Source organism: Pinus tabuliformis, chromosome 3_2 (assembly GCF_031772625.1).
Source record: "Pinus tabuliformis cultivar Carrire ecotype Pingquan chromosome 3_2, CPIR1, whole genome shotgun sequence".
Classification (NCBI taxonomy): Eukaryota; Viridiplantae; Streptophyta; class Pinopsida; order Pinales; family Pinaceae; genus Pinus; species Pinus tabuliformis.
This window is the reverse complement of record NC_142302.1, coordinates 847,298,066-847,310,705: the sequence shown is the minus strand read 5'-3', so window position 1 is coordinate 847,310,705 and position 12,640 is coordinate 847,298,066. Positions and strand designations below refer to the sequence as shown.

The 12,640-nt window shown below is 35.7% G+C and overlaps 3 non-coding genes across 3 annotated transcripts; all 3 read right to left on the bottom strand.

Annotated features, from left to right (window-relative positions):
- Positions 1-5,102: 5,102 nt before the first annotated feature.
- LOC149183316 (small nucleolar RNA R12) lies at positions 5,103-5,174 on the bottom strand. Its single transcript, XR_016257889.1, has one exon. It is a non-coding gene; the product is annotated as a small nucleolar RNA R12 (small nucleolar RNA).
- A 307-nt stretch (positions 5,175-5,481) lies between these two features.
- Positions 5,482-5,604, bottom strand: LOC149183315 (small nucleolar RNA SNORD14). Its single transcript, XR_016257847.1, has one exon. It is a non-coding gene; the product is annotated as a small nucleolar RNA SNORD14 (small nucleolar RNA).
- Positions 5,605-5,773: 169 nt separating this feature from the next.
- On the bottom strand, positions 5,774-5,896 carry LOC149183314 (small nucleolar RNA SNORD14). Its single transcript, XR_016257848.1, has one exon. It is a non-coding gene; the product is annotated as a small nucleolar RNA SNORD14 (small nucleolar RNA).
- Positions 5,897-12,640: the final 6,744 nt, after the last annotated feature.

Sequence of the window (12,640 nt, the reverse complement as noted above, 5' to 3'; positions counted from 1 at the left end):
TGATGTTTGTAAAAATATTAATAACAAGCAAAGAAATTCATATTTTGAAAGCGATAGATCCTCTTGCACTATCCAATATACTAATTTCATAATAGTGATAACTATTTATTTGTTCATATCATCAATGCATGCAAGTGTTCTATAACAAAGTTCATTTTCTTCTCATTTCCACCTATCCACTTAGTCTGTAAAAGTTTATAGATGTTTGAACTAACATAAACAACAATAAAATCATGGTACAAAGTAAAATAACTAGTGTCAATTGCCCATATCCCCATTGTTTTATTTGCTTCCCAATATATGCATTTCTTAATCATTTTCCTTTATGTTGTCTCTCTAAAACAATTATACTTGATTTTCCATTGCTCACAAAACTCTCTTTGTACTTTCATTTTTTTTTAGTGTTGTAAGTTAAGATTCTTAAATATCTTGGGGCAGAATGAAAAATTTATGACAAATTTCAAGAGGAAAAAATATAGCACTTGAAAAATGAAAATAAAATAAATAAATAAATAATCATGAGCAATAAGTGGTCGAAAAACATATCATAATTTAGAAAAACATCTGTGATTTATGTCATGTTTTTAAACTCAAAGAAATGAAGCCTTAAATTTCAAAAACTTTAAAGTTCTTAAATATGTGTGATGGAAAAAATAACAACTTATAGTGCAATCGATAATGCAATCAAACACTTAGATAGAAGCAAACAATCTTTCAAAAAAAATGAAAAAAAAATTCATGGAATAAAAACAATTTTATTACTTTTTTAAAGCTCAATGTACCTAACCTCATAAATGTTTCTTAAAGATCAATGTACCTAATCTTATAAATATTCATTCATCGTGAAACTCTAACCACCATATATTTTAAAAAAATACATAATTTATTGTTTGTTGAAAATTTAATAAATAAAATATATTCTTGAATGCAAAAATTTAATTAAAAAAATAGTGTTTTCCAAACACTTATGCAAAACTTCAAACTTCCAAAGTTTTTCAAATCCATAGAGTTGATCAAGGGGAAACCTTTTTATAAATATGCCTCCATATTAAAAAAAAATTGTTGATCCCATATTTTTTAATAATCCATAAATATCATAAATATTACGCTTTAAAAAGAATCACATTAGCAAATGGCAGATATTATTTATCTAAATTTTTAAATCTTCAATATTAACATTGTGAAAAATAAAAATAAAAACTCTTGATATGATAAAACAAATATATTTTTAAATGTTTCCATATTAACATTGTGAAAAAATAAAAATACTCTTGATATGATCAAACAAGAAATATATTTTCAGTACAATTTTGTTTACTAACTTCTGAATTAAACAAGTTGAACAAGAAACTCTTTTTAAAAAAAATACGTTTATGAATATATTTAGAGTATGTATGTTGAAATATCTTATTTATCTAGATTTTTAAATGCCCCTCTATTAACATGGTCGAAAAATAAAAATAAATACCATTGATGTGGTAAAGCAAATATATTTTTAATACATTTTTGTTTCTATATATTTAAAAATATAATATAGATTAAACAAATGTCTCTATATTAACATGGTCGAAAAATAAAAATAAATACCATTGATGTGATAAAGCAAATATATTTTTAATTAATTTTTGTTTGTATATATTTAAAAACATAATATATAAATTAAACAAGTTAACAAGAAACTCTAAAAATAGTACGTTGATGTCACATATTTAAAAACACCTATGAATATCACGATAAACACTTTAAAATTTTGATTTTTATAAAAAATAAAACTTTTGCAAATGGCACATGTTATCTACTTAAATTTTAGATGCATTTAAACTTAGTTTTCTAAAAAATGGTAAGGAATAACAAAGTGAAAAACAAATAACGCAAAACATTTATGTTCAACTCAACAACGTTGTCTAACACTATCCCATTACAAAGTTCTTGGTAGAGAACAAAATTCTAGTTCAAGGACTTTTCACGTTATAAAGTTGCATACAAATTTTCCTAACACTGATTAGGAAATATCCCTAACAAAAATTTTCAAGATGCTAAAAAATTTCAAAAATAAATGTCTTAAATGAAGCTTTTGATTTTAAAATATTGAATATATTTTATGAAAAATTACATAGTTCATGCACGATACAAATGCACAATACACTTTCACAAATATTGTGTTGTTTTAATGACCTTAAAAGAAAAATATGGTGTGAATTTCAATCTGTAAAATACTTTATTGTCTAATTTAATTTAGTTATTTTAACGAACTTAAATGAAAAATATGGTACGTATTTCAATATATGTAACGTAGTTTATTGTTTAATTTTAATCTAGTTGTTGTGAGTGCAGATATTGAATGTATTTTCTGAAAGTTTACAGAATTCATATTTCATAAGTGCTGTTTTAATAAACTTCAATGAAAGATACGGTGTATTTCAATATTTGTTCAAGAACTTAATAGTCTTATTTAATTAAGTGTTGTTTTAATAAATTTAAGTGAAAAATATAGTGTATTTCAATATTTAAGTATTTCATTACTTAATTTAATTGGAGTAATTTATGACAGTCAAATAAATTTGGGCAGAAAATTTTCAAAAAATCTTGTAAATGCAGTATTTGAATCATGTTTTTAATGGTGTGATGGTGAAATTTTAACAGCTTTTACTTGAAGTTGTAAAAACCTCAACCAGATTTTTTCAAAATATGATCATAATAAAATTTCCATAACTTATAGAACAAAAAAGACATAATTTTTAAATATCTGGTAATATCTGGTAATTTAATTGAGTCATGTTTTTGGATTCGCATTCATGGTGCAATGGTGAATTTTGACAGCTTTTAATGGATTCGCAACTCTGCCAGATTTTTTCAAATATGGTCAAAATTTCAATTTTTTCAAAATATAATCAGAATTTATATCACTTTTCATGGCAAAAAAGCATAATTTAATGGTGAATTCTGACCGCATTCATGGTGCAATGGTGAATTTTGACAGCTTTTATTGGATTCGCAAAAGCCTCTGCCAGATTTTTTCAAATATGGTCAAAATTTCAATTTTTTCAAAATATAATCAGAATTTATATCACTTTTCATGGCAAAAAAAGCATAATTTAATGGTAATTTAATGGTGAATTCTGACCGCATTCATGGTGCAATGGTGAATTTTGACAGCTTTTATTGGATTCGCAAAAGCCTCAGCCAGATTTTTTCAAATATGGTCAAAATTTCAATTTTTTCAAAATATAATCAAAATTTATATCACTTTTCATGGCAAAAAAACATAATTTCTAATTAGGTGTAATGGTGCAATGATGAATTTTGTGGATTCGCAAAAGCCTCTGCCAGATTTTTTCAAATATGGTCAAAATTTCAATTTTTTCAAAATATAATCAAAATTTATATCACTTTTCATGGCAAATAATTTCTCTTTAGTTGTTAATATTGTTGAAAATGTATAATTTGATGAAAAAAAAACTATTTAAACTAAAATTAAAAATAATTATAACTAAATATTAAACTATTTATTCTAATTTCCAATTTCCAATGATGTTGGCTAAAATTCTTTGAAATCCCAATGTTAGCTAACAGATTTTATATTTTATATTTTTTAATTATTATAACTTTAATTATTATGAATAATTAAAGCTAAACATTAAACTATTTATTCAAATTTTCAGTAATGTTGGCTAAAGTTCTTTGAAACCCCCAATGCTGGAGCCAACAGATTTTAAAATTATTATAAATTTAAAAAACAAATTATAAATTTAAAAATATTTATTATAAATTCAGTTATTATGAATAATTATGGCTAAATATTAAACCATTTATCCTAATTTCCAATGATAAGACTAAATTCTTTGAAACCCCAAATGCTGCGCTAACAGATATTAAAAATACAGGTGATTGACGGATTCCGGATTGTGTATTAAATCTTTTTCAAGTAATGGGCGTCTCGGAATTCTATATACATTTCAAGTAACACAACAAAAAAAAATATGATGTCCTGGGAATTCTTGATAACGTATACATTTCAAGTAACATAAAGTTGAAAAGCTTAATAATCTTTACTTACCCACTTTATGATAAAATGCCGAAAAAAAATAATCAGCAAATATATCTAATCAGCAATACATTTCTAAAAGAAAAATTGATAAGTTTTCAGAAATAGTAAATAATAAATTTCCATTGAATATAATTTTATACGTAAAATATTAAACAAGATAAAAAAATTAATATCAAGAGTGAACGAAAAATAACACCATCACAAAATACCTAATAATAGACAAGGGTCAGTCAAATTTAACAACCTGGATAGGGAGCCTGTCAAATTTAACCCCTGATCTGAGCATTGTTTCATTTCTTCTGAACTACCCACGACACCACAAATCGCCACGGATTAGACCTAATACAGGCCGACCCGTAACATAGATGAGAGAAATTAACAGAAACGACACCAACGGCAGTCTTATTAGTGTTAGGTTTAATCTCAATGACAATTGCATCATTATGATTAGACTTTAATTACGGAAATTAATTGATCCATCCCGAATAACTAAAAATATAATCTTAAACCAACAACAATTAATTCCAGGGCGATCAGTTCCTTGGTCTCTTAAATTGAGAGAAAGCATTGAAAGCAGTAAGCATCTTTCAGAAAAAAGCAGACACTCTTAAATTGAGAGAAAGCATTGAAAGCAGTAAGCATCTTTCAGAAAAAAGCAAACAATCAAATATTTCAAATTGCATCATTATGATTAGACTATAATTACGGAAATTAATAGATCCATCCCAAATAAATTCCACTTGCTAATATATTGGGCGATATGTTCCTTGGTCTATTAAATTGAGAGAAAGCATTTAAAGCAGCAAGCATCTTTCAGAAAAAAAAACAGAATCAAATATTTCGAAGGCCCACCCGTTTACAATGCCCTCCAAATTGAGCGACTATAAACTGTAAAAATAAGTGAAAAAAAAAAGACAATAAACTGTGAAAATAAGTAAAAACAAAGACAACATTCGCAAAGATATATCCGCAGGCAATTAACCCCCGGCTGCATAAGAGAAAATATTGCAAACTTAATAGTCAAAATCACATTAAAGCCAGATCCCGTTGAATGATGTGTCAGAAGTAGCTGGTTGTGAAATCACAGTACATCAGTGGGAATCCGAATTTCTGTCATCATGCACATCATCCAAACCGCCCATACATTTCATTCCAAAAGCACAATCCAGACACAACTAAAAAACAAAATGCACGTAATTCTTGCATGACCTACAGAAGGTTAAAAATTGCAATAAGAGATATATAAAAAGAGATATCTCAGAGGAGGGTTGAAAATAGCGATGGCTCTGAGGCCCTGCGAAAAGAATGCCCTCAGGCGGCCACTGCGAAAGTCTAGGGAAATTGGCACATAAAGCACAACCTAAAATACAGGCATTTCTTGCATCTAATGCTGATGCAACAAAATTGTAACAGTAATCTGTTGAGAAAGAAGGGGTCTCAGACATCCAAGGAAGGTTTAAAAGCAGCAACGGCTCTCAAGCCCGGCGAGGCGAAAGCCCTCAGGCGGCCACTGCGAATGTTATGAGAAACAGGCCTTTCTTTTATCATCATTGACCACCCCATTAACAATTTGTGAAAAACAAGATGAAACTATATCTAAACACCGGATACCAATCACTTTAAATAGAAGGGCCACATCGCCACTCTTCAACCCAAACCCTATCATTTCACCTGCAACCCTACCCTAACCCTCATCCTAACGCTAACCCTAATGAGAAAGAAAGGGGTCTCAGACATCCAAGGAAGGTTTAAAAGCAGCAACGGCTCTCAAACCCGGCGAGGCGAAAGCCCTCAGGCGGCCACTGCGAATGTTATGAGAAACAGGCCTTTCTTTTATCATCATTGACCACGCCATTAACAATTTGTAAAAAACACACAGAGGAAGACGAAACTATATCTTAACACCACGACACCAATCACTATAAATACAAGGGCCACACCGCGACTCTTCAACCCTAACCCTGTAATTTCACCTGCAAACCCACCCTACCCTAACCCTAATCCTAAAGCTAACCTAATAAGAAAAGAAAGGGCTCTTAGACATCCAAGGAAAGTTTAAAAGCAACAACGGCTCTCAAGCCCGGAGAGGCAAAAGCCCTCAGGCGGCCACTGCGGATGTTTTGTGAAACAGGCCTTTCTTTTATCAACATTAACAACCCCATTTACAATAACTGACCAACACACATACGAAGCTGAAACTGTATTTTATCACTGCGGTGCCAATCACTATAAATAGAAGGGGCACCCCGCCTATCTTTAACGCTAACCTTATCATTTCACCTGCAACCCTACCCAAACCCTAATCGTAACCCTAACCCTAAATCTCAAAATTCTCCCCTTACCGTTTAGTTTTTTATAAGATCCGCCATCGATGCCAAAACCCCAAATACCACTTAGGCCATGTGTTACATGGGGAGCGTAACGATGATTGGTAGGAATGGAATTATGAATTTCGATAAAATAATCTATTAGGCATTAAGTCGTTTTTAGTAAGAATTTTTAGGAAGTTTTTTCGGTGGGTTTTTTTTATTTAATTTCTCTAAAATCAGATAGGAATTTATTGAAATCACAAGTTTGATGCATAACTTCTGCTAGAGGTTTTTGAGGGTGATAAATCCATATACATAGTAAAAAATCAGTGTAAATAACAAACAATCAAGATTTCACCTCAAACTTTTCCGCCAGATCCCAGAAAGTCTAAAAGTCCCAATAAAAACAACTCATTTTTAAAACATCATTAGAGCACACCCATAATTGGTGTGAACCGATTAATGGAACCAAGAATTCCCACTAAAAACAACTCCTTTTTAAAACATCATTGGAGCACACCCATGATTGGCGTGTAAAGACAAAAATTTCATCAAAAAATAAAACAATTAATAAAATATTTTATTGTTGAACGTCATCACCAAAAGTTTAGAAATATAATTAACTAATATTGTTTATATTAACATATATACACTTTAATTTATATGTTTATTTTATTTTTATATGTGTTTTTTTTATTAATATATACAATTTTTTAAAATTAAAATTATCAAAATATTTTTTAATATAATAATAAGTCATCTTAAATTGAAAACATTTAACATAAAAACTATAATTTATGAAAATTGAAATAATAGGAAAAAAAAGAAAATAAATCAAAAAGTTAAATAAAACCAAAAACAAAAATTCAATAACTAATAGAAATAGAAGTTACTAAATAGCTCATGGTAAGACTTCAACCGATCATCTTACAAATAAATAAATTTAAATAATAAAAAAAAACAAAAATTGGAAGAAAGAAAGAAAGAAATTATTTTAATGTCCACGAGGCTAAAGATAGCCTATGGGACAGGTTGTTTCTTCATCTGCGTGATGTATTCGACCCTTTTTCTGTGAAGCTTCACAATAAATGCTCCCAGCTTCTCGAAAAACCCCTCGCTAAATAGATTATCCCAAGAGCTAGCTACCAGCATATCTGCATAACTTTCCCTATTGTCTTTGAAGGCCTCACATTTTAAAATGAAATGTTTATTTGTTTCCACTTTTTCGGAAGAACAAAAAATGCATACCCTTTCCTCCCACATTTCCTTTGGCCTTTTCCAGCGCCCTGTTACACAACGGAACTGATGAGAATTAGTCCTTAACTGAGTAATAAGAATTTTGGCTCTCCAAGAGATATTTGCCTCTGTGTATGCTTTTGGTTGATGATTATGAGTGGGATTAAACACTTCAATATAGTAATTTTTCTTTCTTCTTAGCTCCTTATCCCAAGTACGTTTGTGAAACTTTTCCATAACAAAAGACTTTTATCTCTTCGTTGTTTATGGGACACGCGTTCAAGAAAATACCCCATTTACTAAACCATTTGTTATTTTGTTGCATCCAAGTTTTTTGCTCTTGCACAATCTATCTTTAAAGACAACCTTACACCATCTACCCTCTTCCATTTGCTCAAATTTTTTTAAATACCTTATGACTCGCACCATAGCAATTGCTTCAATAGGAGCAATCCCTGTTTCACCTAACAAGATATCATAAGGAACTGCACTTTTAATCTTAAATTTGTTTGTAATCAAAAGCTTCTGAATTTTCTCAATTTGTCTCCACTGCATGTCGGAGGTACTACTAGCCCACAGTTCACAACCATAGAGAATCACCGGAATCACTAGAAGCCCAAAAAGAGTTTGAGTGGTCTTCCAGTTCCATAACTCTGCCTCTCTACACTTATTTTGAAAAGCATAAAATGCTTTCCAACCCCACAAAGTTCTTTTATTTCTACAACTATTCCAGCTTAGATTTTTGTTGAAGTCAATCCCGAGGTATTTGTAATCCGCAACTTCTTCTAGAATGTTACCTTCAAAGTAGAACTTATGCTGGTTATGTTTTCTTTTCTTAGAGAAGACCACTACTTTCGTTTTGTTGATATTGACTTGCATCCCCACACTTCTACAAAAATGCTCAAGGGATAGTAAGTGCTCTTGCAAACCAAGAGCCGATTTAGCAATCAAAATAAGGTCATCTACATACAAAAGAAACCTTATAACAATTGTTCGAAATAATCGAAACACATCAGGATGGTACCAGCCGTACTTAATAATAGAAAGATTTGGCAAAAATATGTAGAATCGTCTTTCCTCAAAAAATGATTCCGGAAAAAATGGGCGATAGTTAGGTTATTCCCTTGCTCGACAAATAGGAGGGCAAGGAGAGGTGCGCCAGCGGCGAGCAAAAGCATGGTTATTAGATACCGAAGGCGGCCAGAACCACACATGCGAGTTTCCCTGCATGTGGCTCGTCCGTGATAACTCATTCAGATTTGCGCGAACTAGCCGTAGGTAGGTAGGATGCGCATGAGCGAACCTTTTCGGAACTGATGGGCATTCGATGCCCCCCAGCAGGAGTATATGGCATATGCCACTATCCCAGCCCGGATCTAGGTTATTCGATCATGTCCAGACGCCTTCGAGTTCGCCCCTACCTACCTACCTATAGGTAGGAATTACCAACAGTTGTACCTTGTCCTCAATGAACGGGGGGCGTCTTTGGCTTTACGAGAGAAAGCAGCCAGATGGAGGAATCGATCAGATCTAAACTCTGGAAAAACCACCTTCTATTTCTCCCGTGGAGGCCTTTTGGATATCCCATATAGGTGAGGCTCCGGTGCGTGCGTCCAGAATCACCATAGATCGCTCACTCAGCGGGTCAGGCGTAGCGTAGCATCCACTTGGATCCAGAGTGGTGCCTGCCTATTCCTTCCTCGCCTCGTTGCGCATGCATATTGAGCCTAATACTAATATGCGCTATTATGTATGCCCACCCAGGATAATAGCGCAGAAGCCCACGAGACCCAAAACCACTGTACGGGTCAGGGCAGGGGGTCAGCTGTTCGGCAGATCCTGGAGCATATATTCCCCATAACTCACAGGATCTCTTGCCTATCCTGTGCTCGATCTATAAGGAAGGTCCTATCCAGTTAGTTCCTCGGCTGCTTGGTTCCATTTAGTTGTATCATACGATATGACCCAGTATTGAAACCCATATTGGTTGGTATGGCATTCTCCTGATTCGCCCATCTTCCGATGCCCTTTCCGCGGCGCAGCACGGGTTCGGCGGGGACGCGCGGCGTAGGACATCGCAAATCCATCTACCGCCCTTTCCTCCCTCGATTCAATATTCGATAAAAAAAGAAAAGAATAAGGCTATTCACGCATCGTCGTATGCTCGACAAGCATCGGTTGCTGGTGCAATAGGAGTACACTACGGCAGGATCAGTCACCCTGGCTGGCGGGCGAACCAAACCCTCCTCCCTCCCAAATTGTGCTATGCCCCACTTCTCGCCCCGATCCCTATAGAGCGAAAGAGTAGCCCGGTGATCCCTAGGTTGCAGCACGTTCGGTCGTTTACTCGCCGCTGCCGCCGTTTCTTTCCAGCCCACGCCGAACCTGTTAATCACAGGTACTAATCCGGCCCCGGGTCGGTCGCACATTAATAATAGCGTTCGGACTCATGCGCCTTCCGGAACATCCTGAGGGGAGCTACCTCGCCCCTGTTGCGATTAGCCAGCCTTGCGGCGGCAAAACGATGATAGTACCCCCATGCTACGGTTCCCTGCGGTCCGAACCCGCGCATGCATTAGGTGAGGGAGCTATTCCGGGCGATAAAGACTTGAAACCTTCGCATTTCGAAGCGTGCTGCCCTCCTCTCTCTTTGGTCGAGACGGGTTGAAACCCTCCTAGGCGCACAACACTGGGTAATCCAAGCCAACCCACATTACTTGCTGACGGTGGATAATCATATTTCTTAGAGGTACTAAATACAACTCCATGAATGAGCAGAATTAGAGTGGCGTTAATGGGAAAGATCTCTGGGAAAACCGCTGGAAAAAGATTGAACATGTGGAAGAAGGAATAGGAAGGGATTCGGATATATTTTTCATCTTTGGCTTGGGCTAAATTAGCGCGGCACAGCACTAAGTTACTGTAGGAAGGCCTGGGTTCAGGTGATTCCGCAAGGTTATACTAGTCGGGGGGTAGGGGAAGGGATAACCTCGCGGTTCTTCCTCCTTCCTTTCCCGTTATCTCTATCGGTTTGGGAAACTACTATACTCTTAGATAAGATATACGCTATTTGCTGGTTTTGCACGGATGGAAACCTTTGTCCCCTTACATAATGGGATATGTTTCCTAGTATCCACTCCTTCCTCTCGCGGCCTTCCTTCTGCCTGCAGGACTAGAGGACCAGGTCCCCCATAATCCTTTCTCATTTTCACGGAATGTACAGGTCGCTTCGTTGACAACAGTTGTTCACCGGGAGGCAGGGACGTCGATTCGGCTGGTCCCATGGTCAATGATCCCTTAGGAATCCGATCCATCTCGTTATCCCCCCTATATCTATAGGTACCGGCCGGAGCGAGCCAGGATGAGCGCTCAGGTCCTTTCCATACATACATACATCTTGACAATGGGGGCTCTTATGGCCCACCCAAGTGTACATAGCAGCTCCTTATAGATCGCCCCTTAATCAGCGATCTCAGGTTCTCGTTACAACTAGTTGTAGTCGTTCAACAGGCCACGAGCCAGTTATACCTATCAATGATCTCGTTGTTCGTTTTCCCGTGTTGTGGCTCTGCCGCAGGCCCCGCATCCTGAGTCTCCTCTTTCTTAGTAGGGTCAGTCGGATCTCCCCCTCGTGGGCAGGGTCAGTTTCATCCCAACCAAGAACGCGTTGAAGAGAAGGCGTAACGTATTGAAAGCGCGCACCCATCAGGCAGGATGGCTCCACGCTCTGTACATACCCGTACCCAATTCCCATATAGTTTACCGTGGGCATTTTAAGCCCCCCACCAAGCTAGCCAGTATTAAGTCGCGTAAGTAAGATGGAGATCCATATCTGTATCTATGTATGGATCTATATCTGTATCCATATCGATATATGGATATGGGTGTGGATATATGTAGATATATGTAGATATATGCATATATGGATATAAATAGATCTCTTCTACCCATCTATGGATGTCTCGATATGATATATGGATATGCATATAGGTGCGTGTGCTTCTCAGCCTGTCACTCAACAATGAGACCGGGAATGAGTACCTACCTATCCCCTACGGAAATCGAACCCCTGTCTTTGACATGAGGAGACGATGTCCTAACCACTAGACGAAAGGGACCGAGAACCCATCCCTTCTATTTACTAGATCTTTTGTTCCGATCAGAATGGGTTTTTTATTTAAGGCATCGGCATGTTCTATCTCTATCTCTCTTTGTCTATAATGGGTGGGATTGAGGAAAGAAAAGAGGCTATCGCCGAGGAGTGGCTGCTGGTCATGAATTATATATGTCATTACGATTTCTTATACATGTTATTACGCTTTCTTATAGGCGTACTTATATTGGTCATGAATGAGATATGTCATTATGCCTTAGCAGATAATGCATATATGAGATATGTCATTACGCTCTTGAATCCAGTCATGAATTAGATATGTCATTGTAGTTTTTCCAACCTGATATTTCATGACTTAGAGGTGACTTCGAGACCAGAGATAGTGACATTCATTATATATGTCATTACGCTTTAGCAGAAAATGCTGTTATGGGCATATGTCATTATGCATTTCTTCTAGTCATGATGCGCAAGCAGGCTCACCCTACCGGGCCGCTCCTCGCACGTTACCTCTCCCATAGGTCGAGAGTTCGACAGGCTCACCCTCATCCATATGATGGATGAGCGATAAATCCCTCACCCTATCCTTTGTTCTATCCAAGAAAGAAACTATATCGAGGTCGTTTTCCAGGCTAGGTAGAGTAGTGGAAAGAGCAGCCTAGGATAAACGTTGGATAGAGATCCTTGGTCAAATAGAGGAAGTCATGGCGGGTTGAAAAGACTGGGCGAATTAAGACCCGCGGATTGAGAACGACTTTCTTTTTTCAACTTCACTAGTCGAACACAAACTGAATCCAGACCTTTGGGTGAACTTGGTTTCCTTTTTCTTATTAATAGGCAAGTGGAGACCTCATGTGTACGCGTAAATCCCGAATTACTGCTATTAGGTTGGGACACTTCTAGAGCAGTTATGGAGAGGCTACGCTGGGATAG